We start from the raw sequence: 27,548 nt of genomic DNA on the forward strand, positions 1-27,548 counted from the left end.
GTTCCATTTCTGTCGCATTTCACGCATATAAACGGCAGTATACGCTAGAAAGGAGAATCGCTCAGTTAACGTGCCAGGGGAGTTTCCGATCTAAATGGCTGAATCGTCTCACGTGGTGCGTGTAAACGCTGGTCTTTGTGAGAGGAAAAGCCATGGCTGCTGGCGTGCGCTCTCCCCTCCGGAAGCGGGTCCTGGCTTCATAAGGAACGATGCACCACGTGTAGTCGCGGTCGCATAGTATACTCTAAGAAAAAGGGTCCTTTGACTCTTATTGGAGAGTTCTGGCTTGCTACGTGTATGATTCCCTTTAAAGAGGCACGTCAACACGGCACGATTAGTCGATGGCCTTTTTTATCTCAAATATTCTGCGTACTCACTCGCAAACGTTACGTGCATGCAAAAGTACTCAAGTGCGCCGTCATACGTAGAGTGACGTCCAGGGTCTGCGCCGTTCCACTCGTCGCCGTCAAGGCAGCGCACTTGTCAGCGTGAGCTTTCTTTTTACCACTTAATACGCATAGAATAAAGCGTAATCGCGCATATAATATAAAAATTTTGATTTCAAGTACGGAGTACGGTGCACTAAGTAACAGCCATCTACGTATATAGTATTTTGAATGCATCTGTCGCGAATACTGTTTTTTTAGACTTTCAGTGGCCATTTAGAGCTGCAAATACCTACCTAAAAAGCAAACAGCGTATTTGTCAGTCCCCTTAAAATGAAACTAAATATTTAATATACAGGTTGATGGTATACGTGTAGACGAAGCGCGAACAAAATAACGCATTCTTAGTTAATTTCTAAGATACTCGCACTGCTAGCATGATGTACCGTGCTGTGCTATCTGCCGTTTGTCAGTTTCGTCGCTTGTGAAAGCGGTGTTTCGGCTCGCATGCTCGTCAGTGGAGCTGGTTTGCTTGCAGAGCCATTTAGCATGAAAGGATGTAGAGCATCTGGCATTTAATTTTGTGGAGCGTATATAGTTTTGCCCCTGAGTGTCTCAAGTGAGTGCGATTATTCGACACAGATCAAGCGAAGGCCTGGCGCATTTCGAATATCGATGTCATTTTTGACTGAGGAATTCTTTCCACTTACTGCGCTGTTCTTCACCCTTGTCCCTTTTGTTGGGGGAAGCTAGCACAGTTTATGAGCCGAAGGACTTCGCACCAACGAGCCCCAGTTGAAGCCTTATTGAAAGTTCCTTCAATTTGCCGGACCCCTTCCGCTTGAGACGACATGTTTAACGAACGCTGCCCCAGAGTATTGTGACGCATGTGCCACGGGGGGCGTTCGTTGCTGTATGTGAAAGGTTTTTCTTGTCGGCCGCGTGGCCTCGAACTGCCACAGCGCCGATGCGCTCTGGTTACGTGTACGCGTCTGGGGTGAGTATATGTATACAAGAGCCGGGGGCGGCCTTTCTTGTCTCCAGGCGGCTCCGTTCACGACGCAGTTCCATTCCACTGGTTGCTGCTTTTGCCAGAGCAGATCAAGGCGCATTCCTCCTGGCGTGCGCACCGAGTGGTGGTTCCACGCTCAGTTCTCAATTTAGAAACTCTTTTCGTGACCGCTCTCGAAGTTTGGACACTGACCCGGCCTTCTTACGCAATGCGGTGTGCTACCATGGATGAATCCGAACGATTAATTTTACATTTCCGATGGAAATTCGTGGTAGGGGTGTAATTATCGGCACAAGTTCGTTCTCGTATCCACGGCCAACTTAGAAATAAAGTTCTTTCTGCCGGACATTGCAGTGGGTGCCGCTGCAGCTGGTGGTATATAGACACGCCCTTGTCGGCGGCATACGTGATTACCGGTTACACATGGCAGATCGAGGCTGTAACCCCCTTCGGGAAAAAAAAAAGAAGGCCCTCGAGGGTTAAAATGCCGCCTCGCATGCAGATTTTATTAGCTGGAATACGATAATCGTGGTTGCTTCTAGAGGGCATCAAGCAGCTGCGTACACACTGGGGCTTTCTGCCACTGACTTGCCTGCAGACAAGAGAGACTTGGGCACCGTGGGTTGGGCTTCTTTTGAAGGCCTCCTGAATTTGCATACGCGGGTGCTTTTGCGCTTCACGTCTCCTGGTATGCGGCCTCGTCGCACCACGAATTGAACCATCGCGCACAGAATACTGCGACCACATTTCGGCGCTCATTCTCCTATTTAGAAGAGGAGCTGCTGTGGCAGTTGCTTCTCACTCGTCAGCCACAGCGGGTTAGCATAGACGAAAATGGGGCAGCCATAGAAGTAGCTGTTGCAGACCAACAAGCAGAACGTCCAGAAAGGCCCGTAAGGGGATATACTGATTGCCTTTCTGTATGTCAAAGTTTCGCTGCTACATTGACCTGCAGGGAGGTGCTTGCTGAGATGCTTGCTTCTATACTGGAGGAGTTGGAAGCAGTACATCACCTTCATTTGAGCTTAAGTGTTACGGGAGCATGGAAGCCGTGTTCGTTAGTGAGCCATCTGTCTCCCTTACTAAGTGGCGTATTGAATTCCGAATTTTTTTTTATTTTGCCATGGCATACGGAGCACAAAATGACACTCGACCACATATGCCTGCCCGGCCCCCACTTCAGGTCAAGGAGGTGCCACCCCCCCCCCCCAGCCCGAAAAACATTTCTGCCTAGGCCCCTGGCTCACCCAAATGGGTAGTCTAATCACTAGTTTTCTATTTTGGTTTTGTCGTGTCGTTCGTTTTTAGCGACTTCACATGTTTCTGCTCAAGCAGCTGGTTTCTTCATTTCGCATGTCTTTATTTATTGCGATAGCCCCGCGCGTGGTATATGTACCATGTGCTAGTGAAAGCGTGCGAGGGCAGCCGACGATCGCGGCTCAGCTGGAGGCGAAATGCGCCGGCCGTCTTCGCGTACAAGGCCCATAGGGGCTGTCCCAGAGCTGCGGCTGCCTCGCTCCCTCAGCAGCATTGATCAATCGGACGTGGTCGCACGCGCCTTGTCTTGACAGGGACCAGCAGAAGGCTCATACCTTTGTGCGTGCTGTGTATAGTTTGCGTTGAAGCGATAGACAGCAGGAAGGTCTCTTAATTCGCTCGCCACAGCGGCTCTCGTGCCAGCGTTTGGTTGAGTTACGCCAGGTAGGATGCTAAAGGAGTTAGCTGGTATACCCTTAATTCATATAACATTCCATTCTGTTCTATCGCATTCATTGCTTCGCCCTTGCGGCGAAACTGTGACTTTTTGGCTTAGTAATTCGTGCAGCGCGGCCTTTAGTCTCAAGCAGAGCGTTTATGTTGGCGTTTGATGTTACATGAGTACCAAGATGGTGCTTCATGTTCACGAAAACAATACGCAGCGCAAGTGGCACTATAATGTATTATTAGCAGTAAGTGGTTGTATATATACACTGTTAATAAAGCGTGGAAAAATTTTACTGCCTATACCGCACTGTGAGTGTCCCGCGTGAACTACTGTGACTTGAACGGCGGTCAGCAGGGGGTTGAGAGCAGATGAGTAAAGAACAGGGAGAGAGAGGAACAGAAGGAATTGAGGGAGGCTATATCTACATACGTACAAAGAGGTGACTAGGTCATAGCTCACAGTGCAATGTGTTCTACGCAGACTTGTAGTAGAGCCAAGTGACTCTGTCGCAGTAAAAGCGTAAAAGAACACTGGCATTCAAGAAGGAAAAGAAGAGTAACGAAACCGAAAGCACGCGGAGAGAACGAAAATAACCGCAGTCGCGACTTCTTACTCCCGTGCGTGTTCATCCAAATTGCACACCTCTCGGTAGAACAGCTTCAGTCCATGAAAACACATTTGCACACGCCTCTTCATCAAACTCGGCCGCGGTGCCTTATAGAACGACGTGCTGTACTAAAAAGAGAGAGAGAAAAAAATCTATCGACGGAACAACGCGTGCGAACACACGTGCAGACACACGCGTCGCCCACACGGAAGGCGAAAGAGGCTGAAGACCGGCAGCGTTTTTTTTTTTTATTCAATTTTCGTTGTCGATTTGCGACGATCGCGGCGCCATGTAATAGCGTGTGTATTTTCTTGGTTTCTGTGTTAAAGAAGGAAATGACGCAAAAGTTTTCAATTTCGCTAATAGCGGTATAGTTCATTTTCTGCCCTCGGGCCGCTCTCGCGTATCTTCTTCATTTCTCGCTTATTATCCGCGCTTATCAATCGTTCTGCGCAAGACGTTATCGTCGCGTCTCAATTGGTTTACCGGCTGCCGTGCCATCCGCTCGCCGAGTGGGCTCTCCCGCGCCTTGATATGACTTCCCGGAGAGAGGTGATTGCCGGAACATGTTCATTTCGACGTCGCACCCACTTCTCGACTAGCGAACCCAGGTCGGAACGCTGAACGCTGTTCCCCTGGCCGTGTGTGTGTGTGTGTGTGTGTGTGTGTGTGTGTGTGTGTGTGTGTGTGTGTGTGTGTGTATATATATATATATATATATATATATATATATATATATATATATATATATATATATATATATATATATATATATATATATATATACGCAACACAGACTGAGAGCGCACTTCCTCTCGCTCGCCGCCTTCGCTGTGCTAGCCACGTGGGCGGGATTCGCTTTATCGCATCCGAGCCGCGTGCGTGACGGGCAGGCCGTTTAGTCGCGGGATAATGACGCAAGCGCGTGCACACACATTCGCGAAGCGAGAGTGCCGGTCGGTAATGGAATGGGCAGCCGTAAGTACGTGTGTAAGGTACTAGGAGGCTGCACGGTGGCTTATACATTCGGAAGCAGTGCAGGCGCTTCAGATTCATTAGCGTATCTCCCTGTCCGCTTAAAGTGACGGCCCGACGATTCGGCATTCCCAATGATCAGCGTTGCGAGCACCGTGGCGTACTCCTTCAGAGAGGAAAAGAGAGATTTAAAGAAAAATCCAGTCGAGTTGGCTGTCCACTGCGAAACCTTACCTATACATCTTTCGCTCTCTTTTTTTAAAAATCTTTTTCTCACAGGACAAAAAAAAAAAGATATGTGTAAAAAGAGGCAGCAAATGACAAATGGTGAGCAGAGCACACGCCTAGTGCAGGAAGGTGAGCGTATAGGCAAGCGCTGGGAAAATTTACTGAAGCAGCAGACATGCAGCGGTGCTAGTTCTGGCATACTACTGATTTATTTATTTTACATCAAATGTCTCGTTATAAAATATGGCATTAAGGGTGCGTTATGGATGCAAGGTTTCACAATAACATAATGATGACTGTAGCTGACATTTTCAAACTTTATAGAATACATCAGGGCGATACACGCGCGTCAGGTCGTTCAAGAATTCCGCTGCGCGCAGAAAAAAAAATGACAATAGCGTCTTTCGTTTGTGGTGTCTTGGCTTCTTTCTTGTGTGCATGTTCGCGCACCCCGTCTTTTAGAATGAAACAAACAAACAAATCTGGAGGTTCGTGGTGCAGCTACACTGAGGGTCAACGGCGTTTCAATGCATGTGGCGAGGTTTTCGAGGAGCAGGTATAGTGATTACATTTTCCCATGCCAAAAAACATGTATGATAGGAGCGATGACGCGCTGTCGTAGACATGTTAAGATTATGAAAGTTGCGACATGCATTTACATCGTTACAGTTATCTGAAGCCATAGATCTGGGCGCTAGATTATAGACGGAATTGAGCAGATTGATTGATGAGCTTGATGAGAAGCGAACGTGGCTTTACAATACTCACTTATGTTTACGCTGTATATAGATGTGTTTTTGTAAGATGAGGACTGAAAACTGCTTTCACAAAATGTGAACGTATGTGCCTTGTCGCAGTCCGGCTCGTAATATAAACCAACTGGGTCCATTCGGGTAACAAAGAGTTTGAGAACGACGCTGCTTCGCTCTCAGCTATTTTTTTTTGCTTACTCACTGCACGAACAATTGGGACATACATCGTGCGCTTATATTGTTAAGGTAGTCAGTAGAGACAATGAATGTGGGCGCATGGCTTTGGTTGGATTAGGTCGGCTTGATGAGGATTGAAACTGGGATCGTTATATACTCAAGTTTAGGCTGTACCATGTGTGTTTTAAGCTATCAGTTTCGTTGCGACAGCTGTTAAGGCAAGACTGCGAGATTAGACAACCTATAGGACTCGATTTGCGTAATTAGTAACGTGGATTACGCGTTCCAAACTTGTTATGTCACGAGAAATCTCAAACGATCGAGTTAGCAGCTGTATCAAGGCAATCATGAAAGCTGTAAGTATAGGGACTAGGTAGTGACATATACAATGTTATACAATGTTGCAGGAGGGCGTTTTATTGGGTTGTTGGCGCGTATTCAAGGACGTATGGCAGAATAAAGAAGAACCAAGAAAAAAAAACGAGGTCGTGTGCCCCTGCTTGTCTTCTCTTTGTGGTTGGGCCGTATCGTTGCGTCAGGTATAAAGATGTCTTCCTAACGTTGAAGGACATGCAGCAGTCTTGTATTACGACGGTGAGAAGGCTCAGGTTAATAAACGCAGTGCGATATACGACGCACGTTTCGCAAAAAGCATGGTGCTAAAACTCAGTTGACCTTTAGAGGCTGATCGTCATTATAAATTTACAGCAGCTGGTGTCCTAGTACATTGAAGATGACGGTCTGTCTGGGAACAACAAATTGCTACCCGGTAAGCTCGACGTTCACGGGTTCAGCTGAAGACGGGAGAAGAGGGTCCAAGTTAGGACATGATAGCTTGACTTTACAGGTAACGATGACAAGCAGAATGAAATCTATTCCACATATACTTTGATTATACTGTGTGGGCGTGTGTGCTGTCAAAATAAATTAAGACGCGCGAACATGTTGGAAGGCCAGTGATCGCATTATTACGCTTCCAGCTTCGCCTGCATGCATTTACAACGTTGGCTTAATTTGAGTTCCACAATGTGTATTGGTGTCCAGAGAACGTTTGCACATTGCTCTCCTAAGTGGTTACGTGGAATAAGTATTCTCGATAATGTTTTCCTTCTTCTATAGTTCACGTTTGTATTTGTGCTGATGGTACAGTATGTAACATGTGTTATTTGTCGGTACGTGCGTGTCATTTCATTCATAATCAACGTCATCTACATTGGTATGGCGTGTCATTATGGCCAAGTAAATTTCTAAGCTTGAAAACAGCGCGAAGATACGGCACAACGGAACGAAGCACGCAGACAGAAATTTACGGACATTGTCTTGTAACAGTGTGGTGACTATTTGGATCAGATTTCGCTGAGTTTGATCTTAAAAAGGGTACATAGTATTTAATCTCACTCATAGGCGCAGGTGCTCGAACAGCGAGTGTACCTCACGCCTAAAACGAGCTAGTACAGGGCCCAATTTAGGCCATCAAATTATGTGACATCATGACAAGGTGGCGAACATGAAGTGGGGTCGCCGTCGCCACGCACCTTTCGTTTCCGCATCTTTTCACTGGAACATGGGCTTTATGGTTATTATTATTATTATTATTATTATTATTATTATTATTATTATTATTATTATTATTATTATTAGTAGTAGTAGTAGTAGTAGTAGTAGTAGTAGTAGTAGTAGTAGTAGTAGTAGTAGTAGTACAATAGATATTAGTTATTTGTATTCTAGAAGGTAAATTTGCTAGTGTATCTAGCTTAGATTACTTTTTTTCTTTAGTCTACCGTTAACCAGATAAGTAATTAGGTTTGCTGCAATACGCGTTAAAGTGACACATACGGATTAAAAAATGAAGAACAAAAGAGCTGCGCCGACGTGGCCTTCATATAACGCAGTCGTCAGCTTGTTCTGTTGACGTCTGTCGAGGCCACTCACAGAAAACGGATATGGCCGTCTTATGCTGAGGGAAGATGAAAAACAGCGCCCGCCTTTGTTCTCGAAATCGGGGACAGGCACTAATGACGCGCTCAGTGGTATTGTGACAACCACATACTTACTATATAGAAGGTCGGTCAGTCATATAGTAATGCGAAATGCATTGGCGTATGTGAACGTCGCGGCGAGCCGCAGACGGCACAGAACCGTTCATTAGTCGCATGCAGCCTGAAGAAAGCCGGAAGAATGTAGACGTAAAGTTGTAAAGGCAATACAGAGCTCCATTGGGACAACATAAGCTCACGAAGCTTGCTTGTATTCTATACTATTCTTTTTGTTCCCGAGAGGAGGATTGCGTATACATCTGGCACTTTATCGTTAGCAGAAGTGGTGATCTTATGCACTGTTCGTTACGGTTGATATCGCAGTGACCTGGAAACCGTTTAAAAAGCTCGTGCTGGCCTCATTCAAGTGTCTGCTGAATGAGTGTTTCACTTCCGAATCTAGTTAGTCGTGGTTTAGGCGCGATGGAACGAAGCTGAAAGATGTTGTACAATTGCCTCGGATTGTATACAGTACTGGATACTTCATGCATTTGAGATTTCTGAGTGTCGAATTGAATGGGTGTCACAGGATGGCATATCGACTGTCTGTGAGTTTGCGTAAGAGTGCTTGAAGTTCATCGTCGTGAGAGATGGTCCCGGAATTATACTACTGCACTTGTGGAGCGGCCGTTTGTAAGCTAGCCATCGGCGCAGGCGCATTTGGGCAGCCACCGTGCACGCTTCGCATGTATGACTTGAAGATAGATGAGCGCTAATGCTGAGGAAAGGAAACAGGCACGGATAGGAAAGACGCTCTGTCTTCTTCCTCGGCGCCAGCGCTGTTCAAATATCGCACAAACTAGCACAGACTCACGCTTTTCGTATCTAACTAACTAACTAACTAACTAACTAACTAACTAACTAACTAACTAACTAACTAACTAACTAACTAACTAACTAACTAACTAACTAACTAACTAACTAACTAACTAACTAACTAACACCCGAATTCGTGTATAAGTTTCCCCATCTGAACTACCTATATATAGACGAGCAGTTTGCTGACTGTGCTGCACCACTGGCGTAGCCAGGAATATTTTACGTGGGGAGGGCGCACCTCCTGTACTAGAGAAGGGCGGTTCGTACGTGCCTGGGGTGCCCCAGTCCTGCACGACTGCACTAAAACGAGACACCATAGCTAACTATCCCCTCTGCAACAAACATACGTGCATAAAGAGCACAATTCCTTTGGTAAATCAGTGTTTGTTCTCTCGGGGCTTCTACTCTGGTATATCACCCGCCACGGTGGTCTAATAGTTATGGCGCTGGACTGCTGACTCGAAAAGTCGCGGGATCAAATCCCGGCCGCGGTGGCCGCGTTTTCGATGGAGGCGAAAATGCTTGAGGTCCGTGTACTTAGATTTAGGTGCACGTTAAAGAACCCCAGGTGGCCGAAATTACCGGGGCCCTCCACTACGACGTCCCTCATAATCGAACCATGGTTTTGGGACGTCAAATCCCAACATTTGTATATTATTACTCTGGTATATCTGCTGAGCCGGTCTTTCAGCAGTAAAATGCTCTTTAGTATCGCATTATCTCCAGGATTGGTCCACCTTTAGGGTCACGTCAAATGGTTGTTCGGCGATCCGATGAACTGTCCCCCATATTCGACCACGCATCGCCTGATGCTAGAAAGGTAATGCTACAACTTTCACTCCGTGTGCTTACTAAACTATTTTTCTTCGAACGCATGCGCCCCGCGCAGTTGGGCACGCGTCGCTCTCTCGTGCTACAACGATTCGCTCTATGCTTTCCACCGTAATTCCTCCGAAATTAGGCCGCATTTTGTGTGTATGTGTGCACCTGATTGTATACGCTTCTTGCATTGTACGAAGGCCAAGGCATGTCACGGTTGAGGGCTTGAGCGTGGACGTACTGCTGCGCATGAAGATAGGTCTTTCATGTGTTGACCGTAATTAGGTAAGATATAGCTAATGAAGTCCTCAATAGGCACGTTGTAGTGTAAGCACTGTTCTCACGGGTATACAGCTAGCCGCATAGAAATAATTTATCGGTATAGAAATTGTATTAGGTGAGATACTCCAGTTCTGTAGGTCAGTGATGATACCGTGGGCAAAAAAATGTTTTATTTGGTGCATTTGAAAATTGTTACTGATCTTCGTCAAGCCGATTTCATTTATTGCTGGTGGACCCCGCCGGCGAACATTTTTCAGCTAAATTCGAGGTTATCATCGGCGCTTTTTGTAGCTTTGCGTATACCTGTGGATTTGCCTCGTCAGATACGCCTCAAGTGAAATGTCATATGAGCGTGTATTAAGAGTTGAACTGAGCTCGGTAAGGATCCGACAAGGCTTACGTGTACTAAGTTGAAAAATGTTCTCATTAGCCATAAATATCGACAACCGTTTGGCGTCCTCGGTTGTTGAAGCGATCAATCGACCATGTAATTGCGTATTCAGCTGAGTACATGTATACGACCTCCCACTGCTTTGGCCTCCAAGATACCAGGAATGGACAACGTTGTTCAGAACCATCGCAACGAGTAAATTACGCATTTCTTTTTTATATTGCTGCACAGAAGTCAATGCCGCTGTCGAACGACCAGGCCGGAAGGGAGCCTAGCGGGTGCGGACTCACAGTTAAAGTATAAGAAGCAGAGAGCGCTTCTGCGGACAATATATTGTAGCATTTCAGCTAGAGCCTCTTCAAAGTTCGCGGCTATTCCTGCCGAAGTGGCTTTTCATTTCCGTCGAATGCATTGTTGTATGTCTTGCCTCGTTCTCTATATAGTGTTCGCGTTCACTGCGTTCACTAGTGCGCACTCGGACGCACGTGACAAGAAGTGTGCTGCTCATTCTTTACTTCTCTGTGCCACCACTTTCTGACTGTGTCTCGCGTTTTAAGCTTCACGCATTTCTCTGCAAGTCCGTGTGCGTTCTTCCCTATAGCTTTTTTTTTTTTTTTTCGTCAACGGTTGACGAACAGCCGCTCTTCCCTTCTCTCTCCTTGTAAGCCTTCTTATATATCCCCACGCTGTATAAGGAACGGTGTGAGAACCATTCTCTTCTTTTTTCGGGTGTTTTTTTTTACTCGTTCTTTACGATATAATAAATACACATTTTTTTTTCCCTTGGGCTCGCGATGCCGTCCGAGATTGCACCGGTGGCAGGGCTCGCGTCTTGAGTGCTTCCGAAACGATATAAGAAGGACCGGTAAGGTGGGAGAGAGAGAGAGACGAGAGAGAGGAGGAGCGAAAGTATAACGGGTCTCAGCCTGTATAATGCCTTCTTGTGAAAAGTTCTGCTCAGGGCCGGAGAAAGCCGAGGCTGCATGTAGGTCCCGGTCGGTAAAGAGGGGCCGATATCGAACGCAGCTTCCGCGGAACTCGCTCGCGTCGCCTTGCTCGCAGCTCGCTCGGTGGTCCTAGCCCCCCCCCCCCTTTTTCCCCTTTTGTTTTGTTTTATCGTATCCCTTGTCCCTCTCGTATTTCCGTACCGAACCGCCAGATCTAGCATGCTTTTCAATCTCACGTTCCATTAGTCGCACGCGGAACCGAATGCACCAACGTCGCTTATGACGCTGCTCCTTCGCAGAGCCCGCATGCTCGCGGTGGTACTCACTCGCGGTGCCGGCTGCACGGAATTAGTGAAGCGGTGCGAATCCCTCTCGCGAATAGAAACGCGCACTTTCAGAAAAGAAAGCCATTCGTCTCGCGAAAGCTCATTTCTCACGTCGGGTCGGGGAGAGACAGGGGAATATATATAATATATATATATATATATATATATATATATATATATATATATATATATATATATATATATATATATATATATATATATATATATGAACCAAGAATTCTGCGTCCTGTCCGCGTTGTGTGTGTGGTGTGTGTGCCACGTGTGGACGCGTACGTACATTACACGTGCTATACTCCCGCTTCTCTCGCATTTTTCCTCCTCCTTCCACCCATGCCTGATCTGCTGCCCTGTTATGTTTCTATAATTTTGTTTTCTCTTCGTGCACTTTCAGGATCGTGGCTCATCCGCCTGACTGCGCGCTTCTTATGTTTGCATAACCTTACCGAAGCATGATTGTCGAGCGGGAATTTCGAGGGTAGCATGCATGCGGTTGCGGGAATTGTACGACAGTGTGCTTTTTTTTTTATTGCAGTTTTACTATATTTCTCAGGTTGTATGGGTATACGGGTATTCATGATTCACAATTTGATGTATATTGACTACCGTTGCTTTCTTTCTATAATCACTGTCTTTCTTTTCACATCCGCTTTGGAGTTTTTGTGCATTCCGGGGTTGGTGCGCAGTAACACGTCAATCTATTGCGCAGGTATAGAAATAGTGCCGCCCCCTGTCGTGTACCCTCTGGCAATATATATATATATATATATATATATATATATATATATATATATATATATATATATATATATATATATATATATATATATATATATATATATATATATATATATATATATATATAGTTTCGGTTGTGCGATTAATTCTCCTAGAGATTCTTTTCACTTGTGGAGGTCGGGTGGTTTCTGCATCGGAACAGGGTGTACGGGGGAACTATTTTTCTCCGTCGTATAGTGCCCGTCCATCGTGCTCATTAATAACCGCGTAATGGACGGCAGTCGTTCCTGGTTGCGTGAGAACAGCCTCAATAAAAACTGCGTATATATGCACGAACCCACGCGGAAAAGCGGCACACTACAGTGACCGTTAAAGTATTGGACGTGTTAATTTATTCAAAATAAAGCTGCTAGTTGTCTGTTTCCTTGTTGAAACAATGCGTAGACGTTGTTGCTATGTATCATTTGTGAGCGGACATCATCCACTTTCTTCGTACCTCTTTCGTCATTTTTGCCGAGCAGTGAGCGTGCGCGCCTTTGCCTAATTGCATGCCTTTGGCAGCCTTCTCTCACCTAATATAATCAGAAAAGACTGATCGAACCTTGAGCGATATACCTACAAGCTTTCGCAAAAAGACTGACGACCACACTCGTTACCACGGTACCACGGTCTACGATTTAACGTAAGTACGAAGACGACCGATGTCCGTTGGTGACTGACCACTGTGCAGTGCAAGTGACAAACTGAGAGCGCTGCCATTTTGCAGAATGCTTTGAGCCTGGGTAGTGTTCATATTGTTCAAAAGAACACGAATGGCATCTATTATGTGCAATAGAATCGTAATGATCTGGTGACCTGTACCGGGTGCTATGGAAGTCGCAAGGAGTGGCGGCCTCGGAGCTGGTTGCACATTTGTAAGTTCATAGTGAGTTGCAAATTTCCGAGCTAAGAGTGGGTTGCGCATTTGTAAGCTCATTACAATTTTTTTTTTTTTGAAATATCAACTGTCGACGGCAGGCATTTCTGTCTTAGTGGTCAGGAGCTGCGTGCAGTCGCAACTTTTTGCTGGTATACCTTCGATTCCGATGTCGTCGAACAGAGGCGGTCGTCGAACACTGTATGTCGTACGGCCCTCTTCGTTGGCCTAAGGATTACAAACTTCATCCGCAACCGCGGCCAGTCCTTCCAGGAGGCATCAAGGGAATCGTGGCAGTTCGTGCACCTCACAGCAATCGCAGAACAGGCTTCTTAATAGTGCGAATTCGTGCACTGCCAGTAAACCAGTGTGTTGGCCCAAACAGCCCTCGATAAGAACAATCTTAGGGGACTTAAAGCACTTCTTAGGCTAAAGGCGTACATATCTGTCGGACAACGTGCTAGAATTGACAACTTTTGACGTACTACTGTGCAGTAGCCTTCGATTACCTATATATTTTCACGCCGCTCGTTTGTCCAATAAAGCTTGCTAGGGTTAAGGTTTGGGCAAATTGGTTCATTGTGTAAAGAAGGGAAAACAGCGCTGCATTTTAGACAGCACCCGTCGTCTTCCGTCTTCCTTTGTGTTCGTCTAAAATTCAGCGCTGTTTTCCCTTCTTTGCACAATGAACCAACTTGCCCAAGCCAACCCTAGCAAAATGGTATTATGAGTGTAGGGCGGGTCTGCATTAGGTACGGAAATATCACATTGTATATCACAACCGCTTCACGTGTACTGTATTTTAGAATCGTGGATCGCGCATCGACTTATTGCCCAAGTTCGGTCACTTTCCACAGCCTTCGCAGTGCGCTCTGATTGCATCTACTGATGAGACATTCTTACGATAGTTTATCCTGACATCCTTAATTTCATTCATTACGATTTGTTTCAACAGTAAAAAGACGAGTTACCTTTTGGAGAGCCTCGAAACGCACAAAAGACCCTACCTCGGTGCGTAGAGGGAAACTGTTGTTCCTCTGCCATCGTTGTCAAAATCGCTTGGCCGCATTGCAGGCAGTGGTCGCTCCTAGATGAATTGCGCGAAAGATCACACAGTAAGAAAAAGGGGTACGAAGCACTTGCACACCCTGAGGGCTGGGCACTTGTTCTGGAAGAGTGAAAGATGAGCAAGGCAGGGACGTTAACTATTATAGAAATACGCAGTGATTCCACTCCTGCGCCAACTGCGCCAAAGTGCGCCAAATTGTATTTACTGCGCGATCCTGATAATATCGACGAAATTTGCGCCAAACTGCGCCAAAGTCTCGGGTTTGGGGGCGTCTATCACCGGCAATCGCACCCCCGGCGCGTCAGAACATGTGCAGCTCGATCTTGGGGCTGCCAATAAAGTCGCAATCATGGACCAAGAATTATTCCGCTGAATAAATAGCGCTCGCGCGTAGGTTCCGAGTAAGCCACGATGCCATGCACGGTGCCGATGCAGCTTCTGTTCTGCAAGTCGGCTCGACAGCAAAACGCGCTCTCCGCAGAGGCTCGTGACGTCTAGGCCTATCGGTAGCGAGAAAGTGCGACGGCGATTCATCGGCGGACGTCGTCTGTTCCAGAAACGCTGCTGACAGCTCGTTTCAAGCGTCGCACGGCACGTAAGGAAAGCAATGTTCAGTAATAACTACATGAGTGCGGCTAAAATGTCTGTCACTTCTGTTTCCGGACATCGCGGAATGAAATCTGGGATCGCTCGCAGTAGATATATATGGGACAATATCGAATTTTCCTTGCTTCGCGTTTATGGAAGAGCACGCGAACGGTGGAAACGCGTTGACACTTTTCCTCAAATATGCTTTATCCATGAATCTTCATCCAGAACAGCTTTTTCGTAATTCCTTCCGCCAGCACGTCCGAGTTTGTAATCACTCTGCGGTAAATACCCCCTAAAAGGCCCTGCCCTTTCGAGCTCACGTGCTAGGGTTCCAATTCGAATTTTTTTGCTTGCTTTTTTAAAAATGTCATCTTATTAGTAAAATCATATCTCCTGGTCGGAGCAGCCGCAAATGCGCAGCTGTCAGTAGCGGGCCCGTCGCTGACGGCCCACAGTGAAGCGGCTACGCCATATTACACGTCCGCCCCTCGCTTTCGGGGGTCAATAGCTAACGGTTAAAAAAACTCAGTTTCGCTTAAGAGCGAAGCAATGAATTCGATACCAAAAAATTGTATTGTGAAACGAAGTAAGACTAGCAGCTAACTCTTTTGGATCCGATCTCGCGTAACTCAACAAAACGCTAGTTTAAGGGAATATGGCCCCTCCTGGAACCGAAGCGTTTTCTTGCTCTGAGTTCTCTAAACGCGAAGTAAGCGTTGAGAGCACAGCAAGTTTACGAGCCGTCTCCTAATGCCTCGAGATAGCGCATGCGCAAGCGAGCGACTGCGCCCTTCGAAAGATGCGGTCCCCCCCCCCTTCCGCTCCCCTGGCGTCCCTTCATGCTCCTTACGAAAGACGGGCGGGGCGTTTCCTCTTTGTTTGATGAGCAATCGACGGCAGGCCCGCACGCGGGAAGATGTTATCTCATGCGCTGTCCGTGCGGCGGAGACAGACGGCCGGCTAGTTTGATCTCCGCTTCAGCCGCGTTCGTCGCCAGCGCTCGCAAGCTTTTACCCGCGGCTAGAATGCACGTGGTGACGTTAATAATTTGGACTTTATACGGAAAATTACGGCAATGGCGACGGCAAAAATCCGCCGAGAGTATCCATATAATTGCTAACGCAAGGGTCAATGTATACGGGGCAGATTTTGCGCCCCCCCTCTTAGGTGATTAGGGGGGGGGCGGCCCCCACCCCTGCCCCCCCTGTGCGCACGCCTATGCTCCTGAGATGATTTTTTCCATGAGATTTGCAATGAATCGAAATATTTCTAGCCTTCATAAGAGCCCCATAATAATACTCAGGTGCTTGAATGTTAATGCAATATGCTTCTGTATTGCACTCCAGGATGTAAAATTCGCTGCTCCAAAGTGCTCCCAGAGGCAAAATTATCTGCTCCAAAGTGCTCCAAGATGAAAATTTGGCTGCTCCAAAGTGCTCCAAAACGGAAATTTTGCTGCTCCAAAAATTGCTCCAAGTCAGAAGTCCTCGGTAGCATCACTGAATACGTCTAGTTCGCCGCCCTGCGCTGGAAGAATATGATAAAGGGATTACGAGGGTGAAATGAGAGGAAAGAGCACTCGTCAGGGTGCATACGGAGCCTATATATAAGGCGTCGCAGAGACCTGTAGACTTTAGGCACTGCATCACTGGCGCGGAAGCAAAGAAATTGTTCCCGAAAGCGTCTATGCCGGTGTTGCATGATGCCACGTCTCAAGCTCAGTCGAGATCGCTTTTGGAGCAGGTCCACGTTTTTCGTTCGCTCACCGCCGAACGGCGTATGGCGCGGTCATAAAGTGTCAGTATCGGCTTACTTGCTAGCCAGCTTGGCCTTGTCTGCATTCCGCTCTTATTGCCTGCCTAAAAAAAAAACGCAAAAGAAATGAGCCTGAGGAATGAGCGACGTCTCAGTGGTTGTCCAGTGAGGGGCAAAATCCGGGTTGATAGCACGCGCATGTGTCTTCCCCATGCATGTCCACGCCCGACGGGAGTGTCTCAAAGCGGGTTGCTGGGGCTGTTGATGCCGCTAGCTTATACTGCTAGCGGGTCCGCCGCCGCAGTGCAAGAAGAAACCTTTCTTCGCGGCGCACTTATCCGGGATTGGAACAGCTCGGCCGCGGCGTCGCTTTCCCTGAGCCGCGCGCGCCTGATCGAGCGTGTCCGATTAAGATGGGAGACCCGGCGATCGTTGCGTCTTCAGTGCCCCCTTCGAGCTCCTCTTTCGTTCCCTTTTCTTTCCTGTTTTCGTTTCAGGCGGCTCCTCTCCGCGAAGCCCACCTCGATTCCAGCTTCGTCGCTGCTCCGAAGGTTAGTTCTCCGACGGCCACTTGTTTATAGCATCCCCAGGGATCCTTTCTCCTTGCTGCGCACGCGCCGCCATGGGTCCGGTGGTGCCTTCCATTGGATCGCTTGCGCAAAGACCTGCTAGTTCTTTCGTGTGGGTGTGCCCACATTCGAATATTGTTTACCGGGGCCTGGCTGGAGCGAAATTGGATATCCGTATAAGTTTCCTATGTGGCTACGTTGTACATGCGAGGGGTAACGCGCCGTGGACCCTGTGTATTGTACAGCTTTGTCGCGCCCAGGGCCACGTAGAACATCGTCGCAGAACTTGAAGCCAGGGGCTTTATGTCACGTCTTGATTTGACAGCTTTTTGACGACTTTGCATGCATGAAGCAGTACGCTATACGTACTGTGATACACGTTATGTGTATACACGCGCAGTTAAAACCTTTGTGAAACCATGAACCGACTAGCCCAACAACATGCCTTGCTACACGTTAGTTACTCTTGAAGGAACGGCTTAACCTTTGCATAAACTTGACTTAAACGTAAGAGACACCGCCGTTTTCGTGAAGCTGTGAGGTTTCTGGGTGGAAGAAAAAACAAAATCAGACATCCGTACGAGCAGTCCAAGTGCATTTTTGTTCTTGCATTTCCTTAGACGACAATAAGCTGGCGTGTAAAATATTTCTGTACTGCTTATACATTTCGCTTGTCGCTTAGCATTTGTCCCAATAACTTGAGACGCGATGTAAAGAAACTAATTAAGGTATATATACAGGCACGTGCATAAGGAGTAGCAGAAATCGCAGGAATAAGTGCTTGTCTAAGCAAGACGGAAGTTCAGGGGAAGATTGAGGCTTGAAGTGATGAGAAATCGTTCAGCAGGGAATGTCGCTGGAGCCAACGTTTGGACGAGGTGGCTTATCTTTGTCGAGACTTTGTCTAGCTTTATGTAGCTGGCGCACCGTGTTGTAATTATTCTTCCTTTGCATACAAAACCTACAGATTCAGCGCGTGCAGATACGGAAGTGTTTATGAAAAGGTCATTATAAAATTGAGTTTTTCATCACAGCCCTTTCATTCGCACGCACTAAATAAATTTTGCACCCTTAAGGGTGTTTTCTTCTCTAAATTCTCCTATTTTCTGTACAACGTCGAAAAAGGAGTTTTTAGTGGACTCACTCACTCGCTTCCCTTCTTCTATTCAAACACTTTGGGATCGGCACAGCAGTGGTATGTTTGTCCAAAATATGAATTTGGAGCAATTTACTGCCCATCCTTTTGAGTTACAACTATAGGTCAGATAGAAAGAGCGTTTCTGTGCTTATAACATTTCCTTACTTATTTCCTTACTTATCTTATGGTCTGTGGTTACGGGTTTCTGGTAATGCATGTCGCTGAACAACTTTATTTGAATGCCGAGAAAATGTGTATTTATGATTTTCACCGTAAAATGTTGCATCCGGGATCCGTGCGAGCGAATTCCGAAACCACGGTGGCTGCTGCGCAGATTGGTTGCTTGTCAAGCCCTCGTTTGATGTACCAGAACAGCGGTACCAAACGAAATCTCAGGGACGTACGTTGTTGCGAGCATAGCTTTTTTGCACATCCACGCGATGCAAAGAGTCGTAGGGTATCATTCCATTTATTCCTTAAAGTCAGCGAGGTCAGAAGGCAGATATCTCATGCCATGAAACTATGGACGTGGAAGCCGATAACGGCGAACATGGTTGTTTATACGCTTGCGTAATTTGCAGCCACATTACTACTGTTTGCAAGGTAAGACAACATGCATGAGTTTCTTCTTTTATTTGATGATTAAGCGTTGTAACCGAATCTATGCGCAGCTTAAGCTCTTGATTATTTTGCTTTGCCACATCACTCCGGTTATAAATACACAATAACTTTGCCTTCCAACGCGAATCATGATCAGGCACGGTTGTCCCTATAGATTTGCATGCTTTCGCACTACGACGATTGACGACGTGAAACGAATCATCCGCGCGGTATTCGGCATTGAACTGGCTCTGCGATGAGCGCGCGTGCGAGTGGCAGAACATGTTCCTGTCACAACACATCTTGTAGAGCAAACCTAAAACGTTCTTCAGTATTTTATTTTTTCGCGCTCTTCGTTACATTGTCCTCTCTGTCGCGTTGAATGATCGGCTGCGCGAAGCGGCAGCTCTCGATGAAAAGTGTCAGCGTGTATTCGCAGGCGACCGTTCGTCGCTTTCGCTAGCATACATATACGCTTGCACTTCGTAGCAAGCTAATTGACCATGATATATGATTTTAAAAAATTCAGAAATGTTCCACTGCAGCAAAACCACGGCTTGAGGTTGATGGTGGTTCGATATCTTAGGTGGCGGCGCAAAGAAAGAACAGCACACAACAGAAACTAGTGGACAGAAACTATGAATAGAGTTCGCAAAACGTCATTCAGCGTGATCACGAGTGGTACATTTTTAATGCGTCTCCATTAATCTCGCAAAACACAGCGAACCAGTACGCTTTTAATACAAGTATCCATGCGAGAACGACGCAGCTGCGACTCCACTCACAAGGAAGTATATAGCCTTGCTCAAGCGCGTACAGGCAAATTGCGTAGCGTATATTTAGCAAACTTGCATATATGTTGCCTCGTTCAGGTCTGTACTAAAGATTCGCAGTAAAGGAGCTGCTCGATGAGTGTTCGCGACGCTGCGCTTTTTTCTCTCTTTAATAGCGTCATTATATGCTACGCCTGTGTTGCAGAATTAGATGTGGTTGTGTGAGCAAGCGCATCTCAAAAGCAATCAAAGCGTTTCAACGCGTCGCCGAACGCAAAAGTATATTTTTCTTTTTAAAAACGTCATCTATAATAATAACCTATCGAAAGGGGTAGCCGTCGCCAGCAAACGGCAGCAACTGCTCTATTTATTTTTACATCGATAAAAAAGCGCATTCTGAGTCGCCCCTTACGCGCAGCGTGCTTTCATTGAATATGCGCAATCTGGCGGCGGAGCACAAGATGTGTTTCTTCATTTTGAAGGCGCGTTGATGAGCAGTGGAGGCAGGCTGACCCATTGTGCTCGGAAAGACGCAGAGCAGCACAACAGTCGCAGACAGGGCTCTTGTGTACACGATGTGCGGTTGCTAAACCACTCGATAAATGACGTCTGCTCTTTGCACACTTTTTTACTCGCCGGCGGCATTGTGTGTATACGAGTTCTTTTCTCTTTTTTTTATGATATGAAGAAATAGCTTGGCTGAGCATTTTATTGGTGGTAGTGCGGCCACCGTGGTTCAAGCGCGGTTCGTGAAGGGATGGACTCCTCGCCGCCTTTGGCTGAGTGCCTGCGGACCTTTGATGCAACAGTGGTTCGCTGCAGGCTGCGATCCACGCGTTCCACACACGAGCTCCGCCGTAGAGCCTGTCTTCGGCTGCTGGCAGCGGGTGGCCGCGTTTCCGCGCCCGCGTGCAGTGAACCCCCGGCAAGGGTTATGCCGCGGGTCACCAGCAGCCGTAATGATCTCCACCGCTGCGGCACCTTTTTCCCGGAACCGGGGGAAAGCATACTCAGCCTGGCCGCAGATTACCAGCATTATGGCGAGACCCCGATGCGGTGCTTCCTCGTGGCCCGCGGATCCATGGGACAGTCGCCCGTGCTCACTCGCGCCGCTGGTTGAGAGCTCAGATATACACTGCTGCTGCAGCGACTGGGAGGAAAATGGCACTTATTTCTTATGATACTTATACGGAGCATTCTGTACATTACGTGGTCGCACTGCTGCTGCTGATAACGGGACACACTATCCATGGTAAGGCGCCGCTGCTGCACCACTGCGAGGATTTGCGTGAAATGGCGATGCCGAAGCGAGTGTCCTTTCTCCTGAGCTTGCATACGCTTTAGAGATAGACGCTTTCTCTCGGTCTCTTTCCTCGCTCCGCGCGGCATACTTTAGTGTAAACAAAAATAAGGCATTTTTAGCCGTGTGCTGCGTGCACCATGCTCTCTCTCTCTCCACACACACACACACACACACACACACACACACACACACACACACACACCACACACACACACACACACACACACACACACACACACACACACACACACACAAACACACACACACACACACACACACACACACACACACACACACACACACACACACACACTACATTCGATGGTATCGTTGTAAGTCGGTTCGCGACAAAAAGTATATACGTGTATATTAATGATGCTCTAGCAAGTTGCCATGCCAGTAAGCGCTGGAAGGCTGGAAACCCATCCTGAAAAAAAAAAAAAGAGGACATTATTTTTAGGTCTGGCGGTCCCATGCCGCCAACTTCCCACAGGGTGGGTGCCCTCCCAAGCGCCATGAACTTCGCTATGCCGAGCACCTGTGCGCTTGTTCCGATTAACCGGTAGGTACCCGGCGGCAGCAATTCCCTGCCTCCCACAGCAGCGGATGATGCTCGGCTATTTCACCAAGGTTGTGGTGAGTTAAGGTGCGCCCAGGGGCCTTTACACTACCTTATGGGGCCACCTTTCGAGATGAGTACCCAAGAACAACCGAGCGCCAGTTCAGTGTACTCCTTTACGCATTAGGAAAAACTGGTAGGTTTCCGGTCGTCACTGGGAATCGAACCCGGTACCTGCCGCATTGGAATCGGACGCTCTGTGTAGCCACCGCGGCGGTTGGGAGTCACATAGTCGCTTGAGAGGGCACCCACCTTGTGGGAAATTGGCGACATGGGACCACCTGATAAGGTCATCCTCTCTTTTTTTTTCACAGCAAGTTCTTGATAGAAATATCTCGTGTGAGTCGCGTATTTTATATAAAATGTCCTTACCGGGCTAAAACACGTTGGAGGGCTATAGTTGTTGTGCATCCATATTGAAGAGTGAGTAAGCGCGACTAGAGAGGGACGTAGAAAGTAAAACAGACAGCGCTGTGTCCTTGTCTGTTTTTTTTTTCTGTACGTCCCTGTCTAATCGCGCTTACTCACTCTTCATGGGTCCTCACTGGATTTAAACCACTGATAACTCGCACTTGAAGGTACAAGATCAAAAGGCGTATCGTAGATCACCAATTATGTGAGACATTGACGTTAAAGAGCATTTACACCATGGTCGAAAAAGCTAATTTTACTAAAACGTACTCATGAGTCGACTCACTCAGGCTCAGGTCGAGCCGTGAGTCTGAGTGAGTTCGGCTGAGCACTGTTGTTGGTTAGTATGAGTCCGAGTGAGTCCGAATAAGGAAACTTTCGTTGTGTCTAGTCCGAGTGAGCCCGCAGAGCAAAACATATTTCTTGAGTGAGTCTGAGTGAGCTCCGTTTTTTTTTTTTTTTTGCCGGACCTATGCGGGGTTCTGTCGCGTAAAACCACATAATTTGTATGGAATATATAATTTTGCTTAATAAAAGCCTACTCCAAGAAGCATGCATGCCGTACAGCCCGTTTGCGCTGTTCTTTCGGTATACACACTTTATGGAAGCGGGCATTCAGGCGTACACTCGGCCGTGCTTCGGCTCTTTCTTCCGTTCGCGTGCCGCACATGCACTGCGCTGAAGGCGGCTTCGTTGCGTGCCGCGGCAGCCTTTGCTCGCGCACCGGCCATCGGTGTCCCAGATAGAGCAGGAACCCTTGCTGCCTGCCGCTTATGGCCACCATTACTGTGGTCGAGGCACGCGCAGGGTTTACCTAACGAATGGCCTCCTCCTGACGTACAGCGCGATACTGCTTCTGGCTACATCTAAAGGGAACACGCTGTCGCATGGCCGTTTATAGCTCCTTGCTGCTGCATGTATACGGCTCCGCTGCTTCTGTTTACTTCTGCGCGTAGATATTTTTTTTTTCTATTGCCCCTAAGCGATCTGCGATGGTGCGAGCGTGCGAACGTGGCAGTAATTTGCGTAACGAGAAGGGCCGCCGATATTCCTGACGCCGCAAGCTGGCGACGGCGAGTCGGTTCCTCTAGGCGCTGCTTCGTCGCAGAGAACGCGAGTGTGCAGCCGAGCAAGTTTGATTGTTAGCGCCGATTGCGGGGGGAATCGAGGGAAGATGGCTCAGTCTTGAACGTCGAGTGAGATGATTTATCGTCTATGTTCGAGCGCGGCGAAGGATGCGGGGTTAAGACGGTGATGCAGAGGTTGCGAGTGCGAGGCCGCCAGAAGTGAAAGGAAGCTCTTCATTCGGAGTCCTCGAGAACTTCGCCCCCCCCCCCCCCACACACACACACATCCTTATGAATCTGCTTAGTACCCAACCCCAGTGCCCTTATTGAGGCGCCATCCAGCGGCTGGAGACTGTCACTGTTGGTTGCGGCGAGAACCGAAAGCCTTTCTGTGCGCGCATCGATGCCCGATGAGCGCGAGTTTTCTCCATATGCTTCTCGAAAGCGAAGAAAATTGAGTAAAGTTTATTAGCAGCGCCTTGTGTGTTGTTTACATAGGAACGTGGGTTGTGCACTTTGCGCCACTTATTGAAAACCGAATCCAAATTGTAAACGGCACAATAAAAAAAACTGTTCAGCAAAACCCGCAATGCGAAGTGCCATCGGCTTATAAAGTTGTGTGTGTGTGTGTGTGTGTGTGTGTGTGTGTGTGTGTGTGTGTGTGTGTGTGTGTGTGTGTGTGTGTGTGTGTGTGTGTGTGTGTGTGTGTGTGTGTGTGTGTGTGTGTGTGTGTGTGTGTGTGTGTGTGTGTGTGTGTGTGTGTGTGTGTGTGTGTGTGTGTGTGTGTGTGTGGAGAAGGAAGGAAGGCCCGCCCCTACTCGATGTTGCTTGAGCAGGAAGAGAGCACAAGCTCGACTGTATGCGGGAGTCCTTGAATGACGATGCAGACTGTACGTGCAACAATAAGAGTAAATTATACTGTGCACTTGCTGTATGGAGCGACAGGTCAGACAAGCGGCAGTAATTACTTGTCTCAGCTTGGGACGAAGTTCCCCTCTGTCGATGGCAATTGCAACGATTTCGTTCGTAGATACTTCGATTACGTTCGTCGGAGGAGAGCGAGGCCGTGTGCTGTTCATCAGCGAAGCAGTTCTGGCCTCTTGAACTGCGGCAACTAGCGTTCATGTGCAGAAGAAAGAGTAGGGTGACGTCGCGACGATGCATTGTGGAAAGTGAACAGGGTAGATAGAGATGGCGAGGCGCCATCGCGGACAGAAGTTCGTCAGTACGATGAAGCAATAATCGACGTTGACAGTGGCGTGCCACGTGACCAGAGGTACCGTAGGAGAGCACACTGGGTGATTGTCGGGCGTGCGCCAGGGTCCCGTGGTGCACGGTAAACGCTGGAGGGACTTGTGGTGGCGGTGCAGCAAACGGTGGTGGTTAAAACGCTGGCGGTGAGGGCCGCGCTGCAACCTCGACGTACAGGCGTTGATGGCGGCGCACGAACGAGAGGATTGAATATCCTCAGATATTGCAGCGTAAGCTGTTATGAGCGCACAACAACAGCCGATTGTGTTGGCGATGTTGTCAGCCGCTGCCGCCGGTGTCCGTAGCAGCTATCGCGCACAATGAAGAAAAAAAAACCGTAGGGTTCGAGCCGAAATCGAACGTAGGCATTCTGCGTGACAGTCAAGTATTCTACCTCAGAGCCGCCACAGTTCTTTTTATTGCTTATAGTTTTCAATTGCATGTCACTAACATATAGGATCAGCAGAAAATACAAGAAACACTCATAACAGTGGTTATGTTATCTAGAAAGGTCAACCTATCACAAGTTTAAAAACGCTTCAATGACACTAGGTTATCTAACATAGGTATCCATATCGGTGGTTCTTCCTGAACTCGATAAGTTTCTCACATATATTCTAGCGGAACGCGCTTCTGTGTCAGCATTTTGTACTTAAAGGAATAATTACCGGCTACTCCCTATGGTATGCGCTTCCTCCCTACAGACACACCATGTTTTCCCCCATGACATGGTTATATGTTGGTATGCACGCACAGCATACAGAAAACAATGCCATTCCTGTGCTTAAAACTTTTTCAGAAAAAGACCCTATACACAGGCGTCATGTCGGCTGAGATTTCACGTCAACAGATGTAATATTGCGTGGCAGAAGCGTACAATCACACCAGACGTCACACCTTGTTAATTGCGTAACGAGTCGATGGGTTACAGCCGGACACCCATTACAAAGGGCTCAGCCATAATTCATCACCATCAGCCTCCGCACCAGCAAAATGGCAGCTAGGTAGGTGCACACATTACCGTACAGGCGCGTAGTGGGCACTTCGCTGCATCGCGAAATTATGATGAATTATGTCGTAGTGTGCACTTCGTAACTGTGTTTGCATTGTACCCTAAAAGAGTTTGCAGCGGGCTCTCTAAGGTCGCTCCTCCAGCTTGCGCTGTGACTATGCTGCTTGTTCCGTGCAGGCCTGTCTTTTTTTTTAAATACAAAAGTGTTTTATGCCGAGGTCCACCAAGACTTCACTAACGTCATTTCCGTCACGGATATGACGTCGGTAAAATTCACATGAACAGATGACAAAGAAAAACTCAAGAAAAATTTCGTTAATGCGCATGACACGGGAGTCGAACCCACAACTTCTCCGTCCACGACTAGCGGTGCCGGCCGATCTACCCACTGCGCTACCGACGCGCACGAGGCTCCACAAACGCGCCTTATATCTCTGTCACCTTCTTCCTCTCAGAGTTATCTTGGTTGGCTTGGCGGGGGAGGTGTTGCCGTCTGGGAGCGGTGAAGTGAAGTACTGCACCGTGACACTAACGAGCGCCACTTCTGTCATCGATACATCGACGCGCTTACAATAGTCCACGTTCTTCTTCTTTTTTTTTTTAATGTACTGGCGTCCTCTCCAGGCTGTTGATCAGTTTCGTCGTGAGGCCGCGAGGTATACCGCCTTGAGGTAGACGTTCGCGCTGCTTAGCTTGCATAGTCCCGATAGCTGTAGGCTCTTTATGTTCGTTGTATTAGAGCCAGCGGTCAAAGTCGTTCTCGTCGGAACCGCTGAAGATTGCAGGATCCCGTTAGCACATCGTGCCCGAGAAAAGAAGGGTAGGCGATGGCGGTGATTGTTTGGCTGACGTCGTCAGGCATGATAGTCGGCAGCTTCCGACTTCGCAGTTCCAGAGTTATGGAAAAGTCCCACACCTCCAGCAAATATGTGTATCCTGGGTTTAATGGCATAATGAACGAGAGCGTCGTTTTCGAGGGTCAGGCACTGAGAGTGCGAGCCTCGATCAAGGCGACGACGACGTAGCCTTTATTTCATCGTCTTAAGGGCCCAAGTGGCCATTACATTGCGGGGGTTCAGCAGGATGCGTACGGGGTGTGGTCAAGTTGCGCGCCATTCTTCGTTACACGTACATATGTGTGTCTTTCTGCACGAAAATCCCACACCACGTTCGCAGAATTGATGATCACTGTACCTCTATTTTCGATATATCAAGTTTCCTGGTGGCTCACACTTTACCAGTGTGTGCTTGTTGCAGATAGTCCACGCATAAGCGAAAATAAAGAAGGGGCATGTGCCACTGGTTGTGCACGTATCGACACGCTGTATACTATATATCTGAGCGTGCCCTTGCAGACTTCGCGGAGCCTCAGATACCTTACACTATCACCATATTTTCTTGAATTAGTGAACGGTCGTAAACGCCGTCGTTTTTCATGATCGGCTTTCACTCCTAGAGCTGATCCACCGAGGCTGTGACATGGTTATAGTATGTTATCTCCAACAGGCTCAATGAAGTAGAGGGTGAAGTATTTGTTGTACGATATTGGTTTATGAGGTCAAGAGCGATGGCTCGAGTGGGCTTCATTAAGTGCCACAGACAGCGTGACTGAATTACTGGAAAGGAATGTAGTAATAATCTATCCGCATATAGTCCGGAATGCTACTTTTTCTTCGAAACAAACCTACCTCCGCACTTGTTTGTTGGGAAGGAAGACATAGCTGTGCTTTCAGGAGTGAGAGACGGAACCTCTGAGAGTATAATGAAGATACCCTATTTGTTGGCATATCCTGAATAGACGTTTAAATTTTTTTTCTTTCTTTCTCAGCTTCATCGGACTCGCAAGACGAAGGCTACGTTGAAAGTAAAACAACCCAGAAAGGCGGTCGATCGTTCTCTACACAAATGGGGGAGAATATTTCATTCCGGCAGAGACGTGCCACTGTTTGGTGGAACAGAGAGCGCGTCACTTTTCCACTCTTCGTGTTGTCGCTTTCGCTGGCTGAGAAAAATAAGCGCTTCATTTGTATTCCGCTTGTGCCTCTCGCTATTCCCTCTCTCTCGTTTTCTTTTTTTTTTTTTTCGACATGGTAGCGGCGTTTATCTGTACTGCCACAGGAAGCATATGTTTTTCTCTGAACTTTTTTTTTTCTCTTATTTCCCGTCTATTTCATCCCACTTCCTTTCCTCTGCCCCTAACCGCGCTTTCTTTCCGATTTGAAACAGTGGTTCGTAGTGTTATTGGTTGCAAGAAAA

General features: G+C 47.6%; 1 protein-coding gene across 1 annotated transcript in view; it reads left to right on the forward strand.

Moving 5' to 3' along the window:
- Positions 1-27,548, forward strand: part of LOC119400664 (ecotropic viral integration site 5 ortholog) — a 230,934-nt gene that overhangs the window by 83,970 nt on the left and 119,416 nt on the right. The gene's annotated exons all lie outside the window — the stretch shown is intronic.

Source organism: Rhipicephalus sanguineus, chromosome 1 (assembly GCF_013339695.2).
Source record: "Rhipicephalus sanguineus isolate Rsan-2018 chromosome 1, BIME_Rsan_1.4, whole genome shotgun sequence".
In the NCBI taxonomy this organism is placed as follows: domain Eukaryota; kingdom Metazoa; phylum Arthropoda; class Arachnida; order Ixodida; family Ixodidae; genus Rhipicephalus; species Rhipicephalus sanguineus.